Source organism: Cherax quadricarinatus, chromosome 34 (genome assembly GCF_038502225.1).
Source record: "Cherax quadricarinatus isolate ZL_2023a chromosome 34, ASM3850222v1, whole genome shotgun sequence".
Classification (NCBI taxonomy): Eukaryota; Metazoa; Arthropoda; class Malacostraca; order Decapoda; family Parastacidae; genus Cherax; species Cherax quadricarinatus.
This window is the reverse complement of record NC_091325.1, coordinates 7,889,757-7,903,221: the sequence shown is the minus strand read 5'-3', so window position 1 is coordinate 7,903,221 and position 13,465 is coordinate 7,889,757.

The window sequence follows — 13,465 nt, the reverse complement described above, 5'->3', positions numbered from 1 at the left end:
CCATCAATGAGGCTGGGATCTCTCAACAGCTGCTGCATATCAACACACGAATCTTTGTGATGTCTGCTGCATCGGCTGCTGGTGGCGCTTACCCCAACCACGCCCATCACCACACCCACCGCCATCACCACTACCCATCACCACACACTTCAACAACACCCATCACTACACCCATTACTCAAACTCAAGTCAGTCTTGCATCAACAGTTATACATTTTAATGAGTACTGATCCGTGCCAAGGTCTTCCTTACCAGATCAACAGAGTCCATCTCGGTCGTGTGTAGTCATGTGAGTCTTTGTTTCTCTGCAATAATATCTATGATGAAATTAATCTATAATCACGGGACCTGGAACTACAGGAAAGACCCAGCTTGTGTGAGCTAGAATAACATGGAGATAAATGGTCTAGGTAGGCCCTGCTTGTGCAAGCAAGAAGAACAAGGTGACCACAGGACTCAGAAAGGACCCTGCTTGTGTAAGCGGGAAGGACCGTACAGACGACTCGCACAGACCCTGCTTCTGGGCAGGGTCTGTGCGAGTCGTTTGTATGGTGTAACTCAGAGGTGTAATTCACAGTCTTGTAAGCTCCAGCAATGAACACGCGCTCAGAGCGTGCAACCACCGGGGCAGGAGGGCGTGGACGTGGGCATGCGCGGGCGGGCGTGGACCAGTGGGCACGGGCAGGCGGGGTGGGTATTGCGGGTCAGTCTAGGGAGGGGGTAAAGACCTGTCAGAGGCGCGGTCAATGGGGGAGAGGTGGCAAATGGTGCCTCACGTCATGAATTCACTCCCACATCTCTCCATCTCCTCCCACACCAAGCAAGGAAGACGGAGAGAAGTGAACAGGCGCTGCTAGTTCTTGGACCCCATCCCATTCAGGTTATAGATCCTCTTGGCTCTAGCTCTTGGATCTAGTTAGAGCTCCAGGATCCACAGTCAATAAGAACGCAAATTATTTAATTTGTAAGGAATTTTTTGTCTATGTCAAAAGATGACACGTTCATTAGCTATTTTATGACCCACAAGGGTTTACCCTCCCTTTTTGTAATAATAATAATCATAAATTAAAAGCCATAATAATAATAATAATGGGTATTCCCGAAGGGATACCCATTTAGATTCTAGCTCATACCTGCTCTAGCTCTGAATGATGTCCTCACCATCTTTCACCATTCCGAAGTCTTAGATTCTCCATTAATCCCTCCCTGCCATGCTCCCTCCTGCTTAACATTCTCGTCACTCCCTCCACCTCCCATTGCCGGCACACCAGCACCGCGCTAATTACCTTCAACCTGTGAAAATACACAAATGACTGCCTGCATCCCCCTTGTCTGTGTTGCCTACAGTGTGTGCTGCCTGCAGTGTGTTACCTACAGTGTGTGCTGCCTACATTGTGTACTACATGCAGTGGGTGCGCATGTGTGCAGTATGTGCACCTGAGGAATAATAGGTAACCAGGTTTGATTCAAAGAAGGGAAGGATTGCTCCAGTTCCTTGCATTAAGAGCCCTTCACCAGCATCAAGGTTTCAGGTAACAGAGTCCTGCTCGGAACATCCCTGGGCTTCATTGCTACTGATGAACATCATCGTGGATAAACTAGATGACCCTGTACAGTGGCACAAGGTGTCTAACCTTGGTAATACAATGCTAGAAAATGCCGGCAGTATGTAAATAAGATATATAATAAGGGTTATGGCATTGTATGTATATAAATAAGACACATAATACGGGTAATGACACTGTATTGTGAAGACGTTCCGTCCACCGTAGATTTTATTAGTTCAGAGAAATGATAAAGTCCCCGGGGAATGAAACGTTGTTTCAGTAAAATGCCATACCCCCGTATTATGTACTTTTATTTACATCTGTCTAGCCTTCCTCAAGCCAGCTTATTTTCGCAGGCGAGCACACTTTTCTCCAACAGTCTAAACACGACGAGCTCTTGAGTTGGATATTCGTGTAAATGTTCATCTTCTCCATGAAAGAATTCTATTGAGATCATACTGCAGACAATATAAACTTCGTTTCTAACTTCGTGCGTTGAACCTTGTGAATTGGTGAGGGAGGATCTCCCGTGGCACTTAACAGACAATATTAGGATTCATGATGCCCGTTAATGAGATTCTCTCACAGCCTCTTCAACCAAACGGCGAAAAGGTTTGCTGGGATAGTTCCAGAGCTCACCCACATTAGCTGTGAGTGTACTTCATGCCAGAGATGTTACATTCACTATCTCTAGTTCTTCTCTTGTCATTTGCCTCGAAACTCAACTCAGTTATATTGTACAGCCAGAACGTATTTGCAGCACTAAAGGAAAAGACAAATTTGATTAAATGGATGTATTGTGTGATGGATCAACTGGAATGACTACCTTACAAAAAAAATACGACTAGCCACAGCTTACTGCTCAGCACACACAAAACAACTACGAAGACACAGTGTGTTAGGGAGAATCTGAAGACCATTTCATATAAGGGCATCGCACCTCAAGTAGCTTCGTCCTGAAGATTGAGACACTTATGCAACATATGGGAATCTTTATTCAGGAAACGTTTCGCCACACAGTGGCTTCATCAGTCCAATACAAAGTAGAAAGGTGTAAGGAGAGGAGGAGTTTGAGGTAATCAGTCCCTCAGCCTGGAGTCGATGTGTTCAGTCCATCAATTTTGTAGAATGTACAGCATAGGGCCGAAGACGTGGCTTATATACTGTAGTCAGGTGAGGCGAAGCAGGAGGAGGCGGGGTCACAGTGGTACCATCCGCTAGTCGAAGTAGGTCTTCGTCCAAAGGTTGGACAAGTGTTGAAGAATTATTTGTAACAAGATCCCATGATGCTGCAGTGTCTGAATGGTTTGAAAAACCGACAAGTTGAAGATTGAGACACTTATGAAACTATTCATCACAACTGTCAGACACTGCAGCATCATGGGATCTTGTTACAAAGACTTCTTCAACACTTGTCCAATCTTTGGACGAAGACCTACTTCGACTAGTGGATGGTATTACTATGACCCCGCCTCCTCCTGCTTCGCTTCACCTGACTACATTATATAAGCCACGTTTTCGGCCCTATGCTGTACATTCTACAAGATTGATGGACTGAACACATCGACTCCAGGCTGAGGGACTGATTACCTCAAACTCCTCCTCTCCTTACACCTTTCTACTTTGTATTGGACTGATGAAGCCACTGTGTAGCGAAACGTTTCCTGAATAAAGATTCCCATATGTTGCATAAGTGTCTCAATCTTCAACTTGTCGGTTTTTCAACCCATTCATCACAGATTCGTCCTATCAGTATCAGACGCCACGACTCTTTATGAAGGATAGGGATGGGGGAGGGAGGAGGTAAGCTAAACCAAATAAGAGAAACGCAATAAGAGAGTCCCAAACAAAAGCAGCCTTAGTAAGTTACTATGCTGCTAATAATATTGACCGTCACGAAACACCGAATCAACATTGTCCGTGGGAGAGGTGTTTACAACAATGACTGCCAGCCAGCCTGCCTCTCCACTTGGCTGGTTGCCTGCCAGCAAAATTGCCTGCTTGTCGGCCTACCTGGTTAATTGCCTGCCTATTAGTCAGCCAGTCAACATGATGCCTGCCTGAGAATATACATATTATTTACAAATATTATCTCACAATCAACAGCAGGATTCGAACCTGCGAACTCAGTATGAGAGTACTCAAAACTTTCTCCACACAGCCAGAGTTTGGCTGTGTGGATAAAGTACTGTTTACTTTGATACTGAGTTTGCAGGTTCGATCCCTGCTGTGAAATGAAAGATAATGTTTGTAAATTATATCGCCTGTTTGCGAATTGCGAAGCATACATTATATATACATATATATATATATATATATATATATATATATATATATATATATATATATATATATATATATATATATATATATATATATATATATGCAATAAGATCACAGTAAACAGGTGATTTCAAAATATGCAAAACAACCACTCTGAAAGAATAGAGAAATTCCAAATATATATATATATATGTATATATATATATTATATATATATGTATATATATATATATATATATATGTATATATATATATATATATATATATATATATATGTATATATATATATATAAGTATATGCAAAACAACCACTCTGAAAGAATAGAGAAATTCCAAGCGCTTTCGTGACTACTCACATTATCAAGGAACTATGAAAGTGAAGCATCCAAGGAAGCTATATAAGGGGTCGGCCAGCACCTCACTATCAGATCCCACAACGGTTAAACACGTGACGCGCGGCGAGCCAACTTGGACAGGTCCTTTGCAAAACTCACCCCCAAGCTATTTATTTGTCCAGTGTATTATTAAATTCTACCCAAATTCTATTAATTATAAATGGATCTAATTTATATAAACCAAAGGAAATATTCATATTATTGTCAAAACTGCTTTTTATGAAACAAGATTCAATTATATTCCTGTCGACCATGGACTTGCTTGATACTACTTTCTCAACTTTTTGAAAATCAATTGGATGGTTAAAATCTCTTACATGAATAAATAGAGCATTGGAATCTTGTCCAGTTCTAATGCTATATTTATGTTGTTTTAATCTTAGTTCGAGATTTTTACCAGTTTGACCGTAATAAACTTTATCGCAAATTTTACAAGGAATCTTATAGACACATCCATCAGCATTTTGGGGGGAATTCTTAATCAAAAGTTTTTTTACTGTATCAAGATTTTTGAATACAACTTTAATATTAAAAGTCTTAAGAAGAGAAGGCATATCAACCAAGTTTTCATGGTAAGGGAGAACCAACATATTTTTAGTTGAATAAGGCTGGTTGCCCTTTTTTGGATTATAAAAAGTGTTCCTAGCAACTTTAAAAGATTTATCAATTACATTTCTTGGGTATTTTAAATCATTACCTATTTCATAAATTTTGGATATTTCCTCATCTATGAACTCAGGACTACAAATTCGTAAAGCTCTCAAAAACATTGATGAGAAAACAGACAGTTTGACTCTATCTTGATGCGAGGAATAATAGTGGACATAGGAACAGTTATTTGTAGGTTTTCTGTAAATTTTAAATTTGAATTCATTATTACCCTTAATAATTAAAACATCTAGAAAAGGCAATGAGTTATTTTCTTCAAACTCGACAGTAAAGTTTATAGAATGGGCTAAGCTATTTAATTTTCCAAGAAAATGGTGTATATCTACATTTTTGGGCATAAGACACAAAATATCATCAACATATCTGAACCATTTAGCTCTATTAGGGAGGATTGTGTTAAGCAACCTTGTTTCAAAAAATTCCATGTATAGGTTACTAAGAACAGGTGAAAGAGGATTTCCCATTGCCATACCAAACTTCTGAGTGTAAAACTTATCATTAAATACAAATTTTGCATCAACAATGCAAAGTTTAATAAGTTTAATGATAGTAGGAACTGGCAATGGTAAATCATAGTTAACGAGTTCTTCAGATAAGAAACTTAATAAATCATCAACAGGAACTTTCGTAAACAAGGAAGTAACATCAAAACTAACCATGTTAAAATCATTTAAGTCAGTCAAGGAGTTTAATTTATCAACCAAGTCTATGTTGTTTTTAACATTAAAGTTAGAAATTTTGCCAACAATAGGGCTCAAAATATCGACAAGCCATTTGGATAATTTATATGAAACTGACCCTATGGAGCTAATAATTGGTCTGACTGGATTCCCTGGTTTGTGTGTTTTTATTAGTCCATACATGTAAGGTAAAAACACACAAAAACACACAAACCAGGGAATCCAGTCAGACCAATTATTAGCTCCATAGGGTCAGTTTCATATAAATTATCCAAATGGCTTGTCGATATTTTGAGCCCTATTGTTGGCAAAATTTCTAACTTTAATGTTAAAAACAACATAGACTTGGTTGATAAATTAAACTCCTTGACTGACTTAAATGATTTTAACATGGTTAGTTTTGATGTTACTTCCTTGTTTACGAAAGTTCCTGTTGATGATTTATTAAGTTTCTTATCTGAAGAACTCGTTAACTATGATTTACCATTGCCAGTTCCTACTATCATTAAACTTATTAAACTTTGCATTGTTGATGCAAAATTTGTATTTAATGATAAGTTTTACACTCAGAAGTTTGGTATGGCAATGGGAAATCCTCTTTCACCTGTTCTTAGTAACCTATACATGGAATTTTTTGAAACAAGGTTGCTTAACACAATCCTCCCTAATAGAGCTAAATGGTTCAGATATGTTGATGATATTTTGTGTCTTATGCCCAAAAATGTAGATATACACCATTTTCTTGGAAAATTAAATAGCTTAGCCCATTCTATAAACTTTACTGTCGAGTTTGAAGAAAATAACTCATTGCCTTTTCTAGATGTTTTAATTATTAAGGGTAATAATGAATTCAAATTTAAAATTTACAGAAAACCTACAAATAACTGTTCCTATGTCCACTATTATTCCTCGCATCAAGATAGAGTCAAACTGTCTGTTTTCTCATCAATGTTTTTGAGAGCTTTACGAATTTGTAGTCCTGAGTTCATAGATGAGGAAATATCCAAAATTTATGAAATAGGTAATGATTTAAAATACCCAAGAAATGTAATTGATAAATCTTTTAAAGTTGCTAGGAACACTTTTTATAATCCAAAAAAGGGCAACCAGCCTTATTCAACTAAAAATATGTTGGTTCTCCCTTACCATGAAAACTTGGTTGATATGCCTTCTCTTCTTAAGACTTTTAATATTAAAGTTGTATTCAAAAATCTTGATACAGTAAAAAAACTTTTGATTAAGAATTCCCCCCAAAATGCTGATGGATGTGTCTATAAGATTCCTTGTAAAATTTGCGATAAAGTTTATTACGGTCAAACTGGTAAAAATCTCGAACTAAGATTAAAACAACATAAATATAGCATTAGAACTGGACAAGATTCCAATGCTCTATTTATTCATGTAAGAGATTTTAACCATCCAATTGATTTTCAAAAAGTTGAGAAAGTAGTATCAAGCAAGTCCATGGTCGACAGGAATATAATTGAATCTTGTTTCATAAAAAGCAGTTTTGACAATAATATGAATATTTCCTTTGGTTTATATAAATTAGATCCATTTATAATTAATAGAATTTGGGTAGAATTTAATAATACACTGGACAAATAAATAGCTTGGGGGTGAGTTTTGCAAAGGACCTGTCCAAGTTGGCTCGCCGCGCGTCACGTGTTTAACCGTTGTGGGATCTGATAGTGAGGTGCTGGCCGACCCCTTATATAGCTTCCTTGGATGCTTCACTTTCATAGTTCCTTGATAATGTGAGTAGTCACGAAAGCGCTTGGAATTTCTCTATTCTTTCAGAGTGGTTGTTTTGCATATTTTGAAATCACCTGTTTACTGTGATCTTATTGCATATATATATATATATATATATATATATATATGAAACTGGTCAATTAGCAAGAACTCACTTAAAATTAAGTCCTTTCTAAAGATTTCTCACAATATGTTTAAAGATATATTTTTTCATTTATGTTGATGTAAAAATTAATAATTTGTACCAATGGAACCTTAGAAAACTTACCTAACATTATTATAACAAGAGCAATTTAATTTAGCCTAATCCAACTAAATATGTTTTAGAAAGTTTATAGTTATTTTATAATAAATAAACACAATGAAATATATATTTTTTCGTTAGGTTCAGAATGATTTTTGCCAAATTATTGCATACACAAATTTTCGCTTGCCTTGCATTGAATTAATTGAACTACTGGGGACGCCTCATAACACTAGGAATGTGTACTCAGTGGAGGTATAATAAATAAATAACTTACCGGAATAAACAATACTTAAAGAGGTGCAGAATAAACGCAATGGAAAAGTCGTGGAGCCACGAAAACGAATTAGATAAGACTCAGTCTCCGGGGAAACCCAGCTCTTCAACTTTCTACCAGCAGATATGAGATAGTGCCGGCGAAGAGGAGAAAATTGTAGGAAGAAATTCGACCAATTCTTGCAAATGCCTCTTTAGCCAGGCTGTGACGGACGTCTGCTTTTTGAAACTACGAATAGCACATGCCTGGTTGAATGGATAGCGTATAGGTGGGTCAGGGGAAGTAGAACTTTCGTAATGGTCAAGAGTATTGCAAGTTTATTGCGTTGTGGTTAAAATGGCTTCTGGAAAGATAAACATCATGAGCTATAGAAGAATGCCTTCTCTCCTGGTCTTTCAATATTTAAGTTAAGCACCTTTGGGTTTTGTCAGGTGAGGAGCAACCATCTAGGGGCAGGTGACACTCCTGTCTGGCGGCTAGCCAGTACGGGATTGCCCACCTCGACCTTGTTCACCCAGTGGGTGTGGGTCGGTACACCCACACACTGAGCGTGTGTATACCGATTCACATTGAGTGTGGGTCGTACACCCACAGTCACTCGACAGTTGTACAAAAATTAAATAATTTTGGCAGAGCTTTTATTGACGAGAATTTACCACTCACACTCCTAGCCTCTTGAGTTTTCAATGTGCAGACTACAGGCCGAGCAGTGCAAACAATAGCAACAGGCGAGCAGACTTCCACGGTGTGACAAGCAGGCAGACAGGCAGACACTCAGGAAGGTGTGGTAGGTAAGCAAGCAAATATTCATATCTACTCGCAAGTACACAGAAAGCGGATTTGCTGGTAGGAATTAAGATAGGGCAGGAAGCTGACGGGCATTCATGCGCGAAAGTAGACAGGCAGACATTCAGGTAAGCATTTTACTAAGCATGCGCGCAAGCAGACAGATAGATAGGCAAGTAGGCAGTCATTCAGGCATTCAGGAAGTCAGCTCAAAAAAGAGTGAATACAGATGGAGAGGCAGGCAGGAAGGCAGGCAGGCAGGCAGGCAGGCAGACAGGCAGGCAGGCAGGCAGGCAGGCAGGCAGGCAGGCAGGCAGGCAAGGCACGTCACGTTAGATTTCTTATGCATTTTCACCCATGTGGGCTGAGCTTTATGGAGGCAGCGTGTGCCCCGCTGCCGAACTCGCGATAATTCCACGCCCTTTTGTGCCTGGTGTACCAAAAACTGCAGCCCAGCCAGGCTCACCCGCGGCACCAACCGCTTCCTATCTGTGGTCAACATCAATTTAGAGCTCCACCAAAGGACTCCAAGCCCTGGAAATATTTACAAAGGTGCCACCTGCTTCACACACCAAGCTGTGGCAGTGCCGGGAGACAAGGTGCCAAATGTTGCTTTTCATACGCGTGTTTACTGTTCCTCACTCTCCTCTTCGTCTATAATGGGACTAATTTATTTCTCTCAGTTGTATTCTTATAACTACAATATTTCCGAATTTGGTGAAGTCGTAAGGGGATAAGGATTAAAATGGTGACAACTTACTGGAGCTCGCCACGACAGCATCGCAAGGGGGCACTGCCCAACCCACCCATTCATGAACTTGTGCCCAGCGCTGGTGCCACATCTTCACCGAACAAGGCGATAGTTTGTTCGTTTTGCATGTTGCTTTCACTACTAGGAAGCAAACTACATTGTTACAATTGCAAGTGGTAAAAGAATTGCCTTTCCACGTGTGTGTGTGCTTCGATGGTCAGGTCCTTCAGTTCTTCACAACACCGACTTTATAGCACCGTCTGATCAAGAATAGACCAAGATCGGAGCTGCATATCCTGCCGTTCGTAAAAGATTAGCAATCTGTAATGCCATGCACGAACTAACTCTCCTTACCTGAGCCTGGTGGAGGATCAAGCCTCCTGCGTCGCCTCCTGTGACCCGCCAAGCAGGTAAACAACAGCGTGAAAATGGATATAACTCCGTCTTGAGTCTCGGGAAAATCACTTTCACGCACCGACATGAGAGGGGACAAGTAGTACGCCCCTAGGTGGGGAGTGAGCGACGCTTTCAACCTGGGTGAGTGGGGCAGGCTCGCCCACATCACCCCCCCCCTCCTACCCTGACTTCCAACCCACAACCCCTCCTTCCTTCCCTTCCACCCACACCCCACGACTTCTCCCACACCCCACCGCACCTCCCTACAACCTCACTATCGTCTTAACTATCCTGCCAAGCGTAACTGAGATAAATTATCACGGGAATTACTCGAAATATAACGAATGACGTGCATTTTGAGGGTGGGGAAGGCATGACGTAGAGAGGTAGGGCGACCTGAAGGTGTTTGGCACTGTTTACATGTCCTCGCGCAGTCACCCGCGCGGAGGGAAACTTTCAGAATCCTTCATTCCTGTTTCACGAGACATCGCCTACTCACCTGCCTCCTGAGGGGCATCACCAGCGCATAAGTTCCGCTAGCGTTCGTTAAATTAACTTCTTCCGATACAGAAAATACAACGCAATAACAGACAAAAAGCTGTAGTAACTAGGTTTCTCCGAACCATCGAGGCCGCGTGTAAGAGACGAATGAGATTTGTGTCACTTAGTCTTATTACTATTTTCATTAGTAGAGCTCTAAATCCGTAGGGAGCTTGTGAAATAGGAGGCAATCAGGTTAAATTCGAGCAAGGAGAAATCTACTCCAGTTGCATGGATCAGGAGCACTTCACCAGCATCAAGGCAATCTCTCTTTAATTAAGAGTATTACGAGGTGTGAAACTACAGCAAGGATGGGATAACATCACTCTTGTTCATTAGGCTATACGAACCTTGATGACCCTCACGGATTTAGCGCTTCCACGTGAATATAATCTTATTGACGAGGTTTAACCTGAAATGTGCACGCAAAACAATTTCATTCAGGTAAAAATTATGACCATTTGTAATATAGGGTGACATCTTTTTTGTATGGTGACTCGTTCTTGTTTTTCGGTGACTTCTTGTCTTATAATGTGACTTTAATGAAAGCTAGAGGCGAAATGAAGTACCATAAGTAACATACAAGGAGAAAGTGTCTAGCTAAGTCTAGCATGTGAGAGTACACAAGAAAGAGAGGGGGTCTGGGCATTAATGAGGATGTGCAGGTGACGTGTGTCGCTACTGCTGACACACGCTGCCCAGGTGTGTGTACTCATCTATATGGACTCACCTATATGTGGTTGCAGGGGTCGATTCATGGCTCCTCACCCCTCCTCTTCACTGGTCGATACTAATTCACTCTCTCCCTGCTCCATGAGCTTTATCTTACCTCTTCTTAAAGCTATGCATGGAACTTGCTTCCACTACTTCACTCTCCAGATTATTCCACTTCCTCACAACTCTAAGGCAAAAGAAATGCTTTATAACATCCCTATGACTCATCTGGGTTTTCAACTTCCAATTGTGGCCCCTTGTTCCTGTATCTCATCTATGAAACATTCGAACCCTGTCCACCTTGTCAATTCCTCTCAGTATTTTATACGTTGCTATCATGTGCGTGTGTGTGTGTGTGTGTGTGTAATTATATTAATAATATTCAACAAGAGAGGGGGAGCATGCTCAGCTTGTATCATGCAGTGTTGACATAATCAGGATTTAGTTAGTGTGATAGTTTTGTTATATATTAAACACTCGTTCTGTGGAATGGCTCGGAAAACTTACCAAACCCTCAGTGACGAAGCCTCAGACTTTCAGAAAAGGTGACCAAAAAAAAAAATCGATGAAGGTAGTGAGTGAAATTCAAATATGTAGGAGCAGATTTTGACCATTTTACAGTATGTGTAAAATAGTGTAAAAAATTTATTCTCGCTAAATCACATCAAATAATTTTCACTTTACCTCTTCTGAACGACTTATTCAATGGCCGTTGCATCTTAGGGTCAGAATAATGTTTGCGTGCAGGCAAATTTGTCGATATAGTGAACAGTAAAAATAATGGAATCTTTGGAATCAGTGATGTAGTTTCCTGAGCACAAGACTCTCAATTTTATTGAATAAATAGTGATATTTTTTTGTTCAGTAACTAAATAATGTTTCTTCTAATTGCTTTCAAAATGTTATTGACGATGCATTCTATACGAAGGATGATGACCCAAAAATTTAGTCAGATTAGGTGCAAATTTAAAATCTGACTGATTATCTTTACCTCTTCTATGTTGAAAACTTAGCATCCGAGAGGCTTTAAGCTTGGTGTGCTTAGGATAATGATCTCTCTGATCCCCCCGGAAAGATTCGAGTTAGTTTTGATCTATATATGTGTCCTAATTTACCATTCTTAGTGAATAAATTTGGAAATTAGCTTTTACGTGATGACTCGTGAATGCCTCTTCTGATTCCCTTCAAATATTCAAGATTTATATTTAACTGCATTATCAACTTATACCGCACTCTGCACTGTTCCAGTCGCATGCACTGAGGCACACAGGACTGGGTTATGGAATACGGGGATACCTTTCCTGGATCGCGCAGGGACCGAAGTACTTAGGGAAGTCACTGACTATCGGTCTGACAAGAACGTAAACAACGTAACCTAACTTATTCTAACTTTTAACCTAAATTAGCGTAACGTAAAGTAGCGTAACCTAGCCTAACCTAACCAAACCTAATTTTTACCCTAACCAAACCTAATTTACCCAAATCTAACTTATCATAATCTAAACAGCGTATTTAAAGAAAATGGCTTAAGTGTATAAAGTAAAAAGAAAATAATTAGCTTAAGGCTAGCAGGCAGGTTTTTATTTTATGTAGTTAGCGACACGAGATTAAACTCTATGGGAAGGGCACGCCATGTTGCTCTTCACCCCATCAATGTAGTGTTCAGCAACAGCCTGACTGATCAGATACAGCGTCACAATTAGTGACGAAGGGTGGAGTCTCCACCTGAGCTAAATGACCCATGCTGATTTAGCTCAATATGAAACATGATATACTAGTCCAAGGAATCTGGCCTGGTGGTATGCGTGGCCTTGTAGATGGTGTCGAGTCGACCACGTCTTCCGACCTGGACTGGAGGATATAAAAGAAAAAGAGACAGTTGCAGAGAGGAGCTTCATTGGAACGTTTCGAATTTGTAGCAGGTTTCTTAAGCCTTCTTCGTATGACTGTGAAAGCTTGTTCCACAGGCTATAGCCTGTGGAACAAGCTCCTCTCTCCATTTGGTTTCTCAACTTGTGAGCTTTGCGCCATTTGTCTCCGTCCAGGAAGATCTCAGATTAAGTTAATTCAGTAACATGTCCTTGTCCAAGAGCACAAAAAGCGATCCTTTGTTTTATAAACGAAGGTGGAAAACCCAGATAAGTCAACGAACGATTAACCACGAGTACATAACACCTGTAAGGCAGCGGTTTCTGAAATACTGATACTCAACATCTGTATGATATCGGTTTCTTCATCACTGGACGAGTCATTAGCAGATGAAGAGAAAATATTTCATTATAATAATGTTATACAGTACCGACAAATAAATAAGTGAGAAATGTGCAACAGTAAACCATTTTTTTTTTACTGAAACGTTTCGGCTGCAGAGTAGGTTTCTTTAACCTGGCACAGAGGTGGCTAAATATGGAGACAGCACAAGCAATAG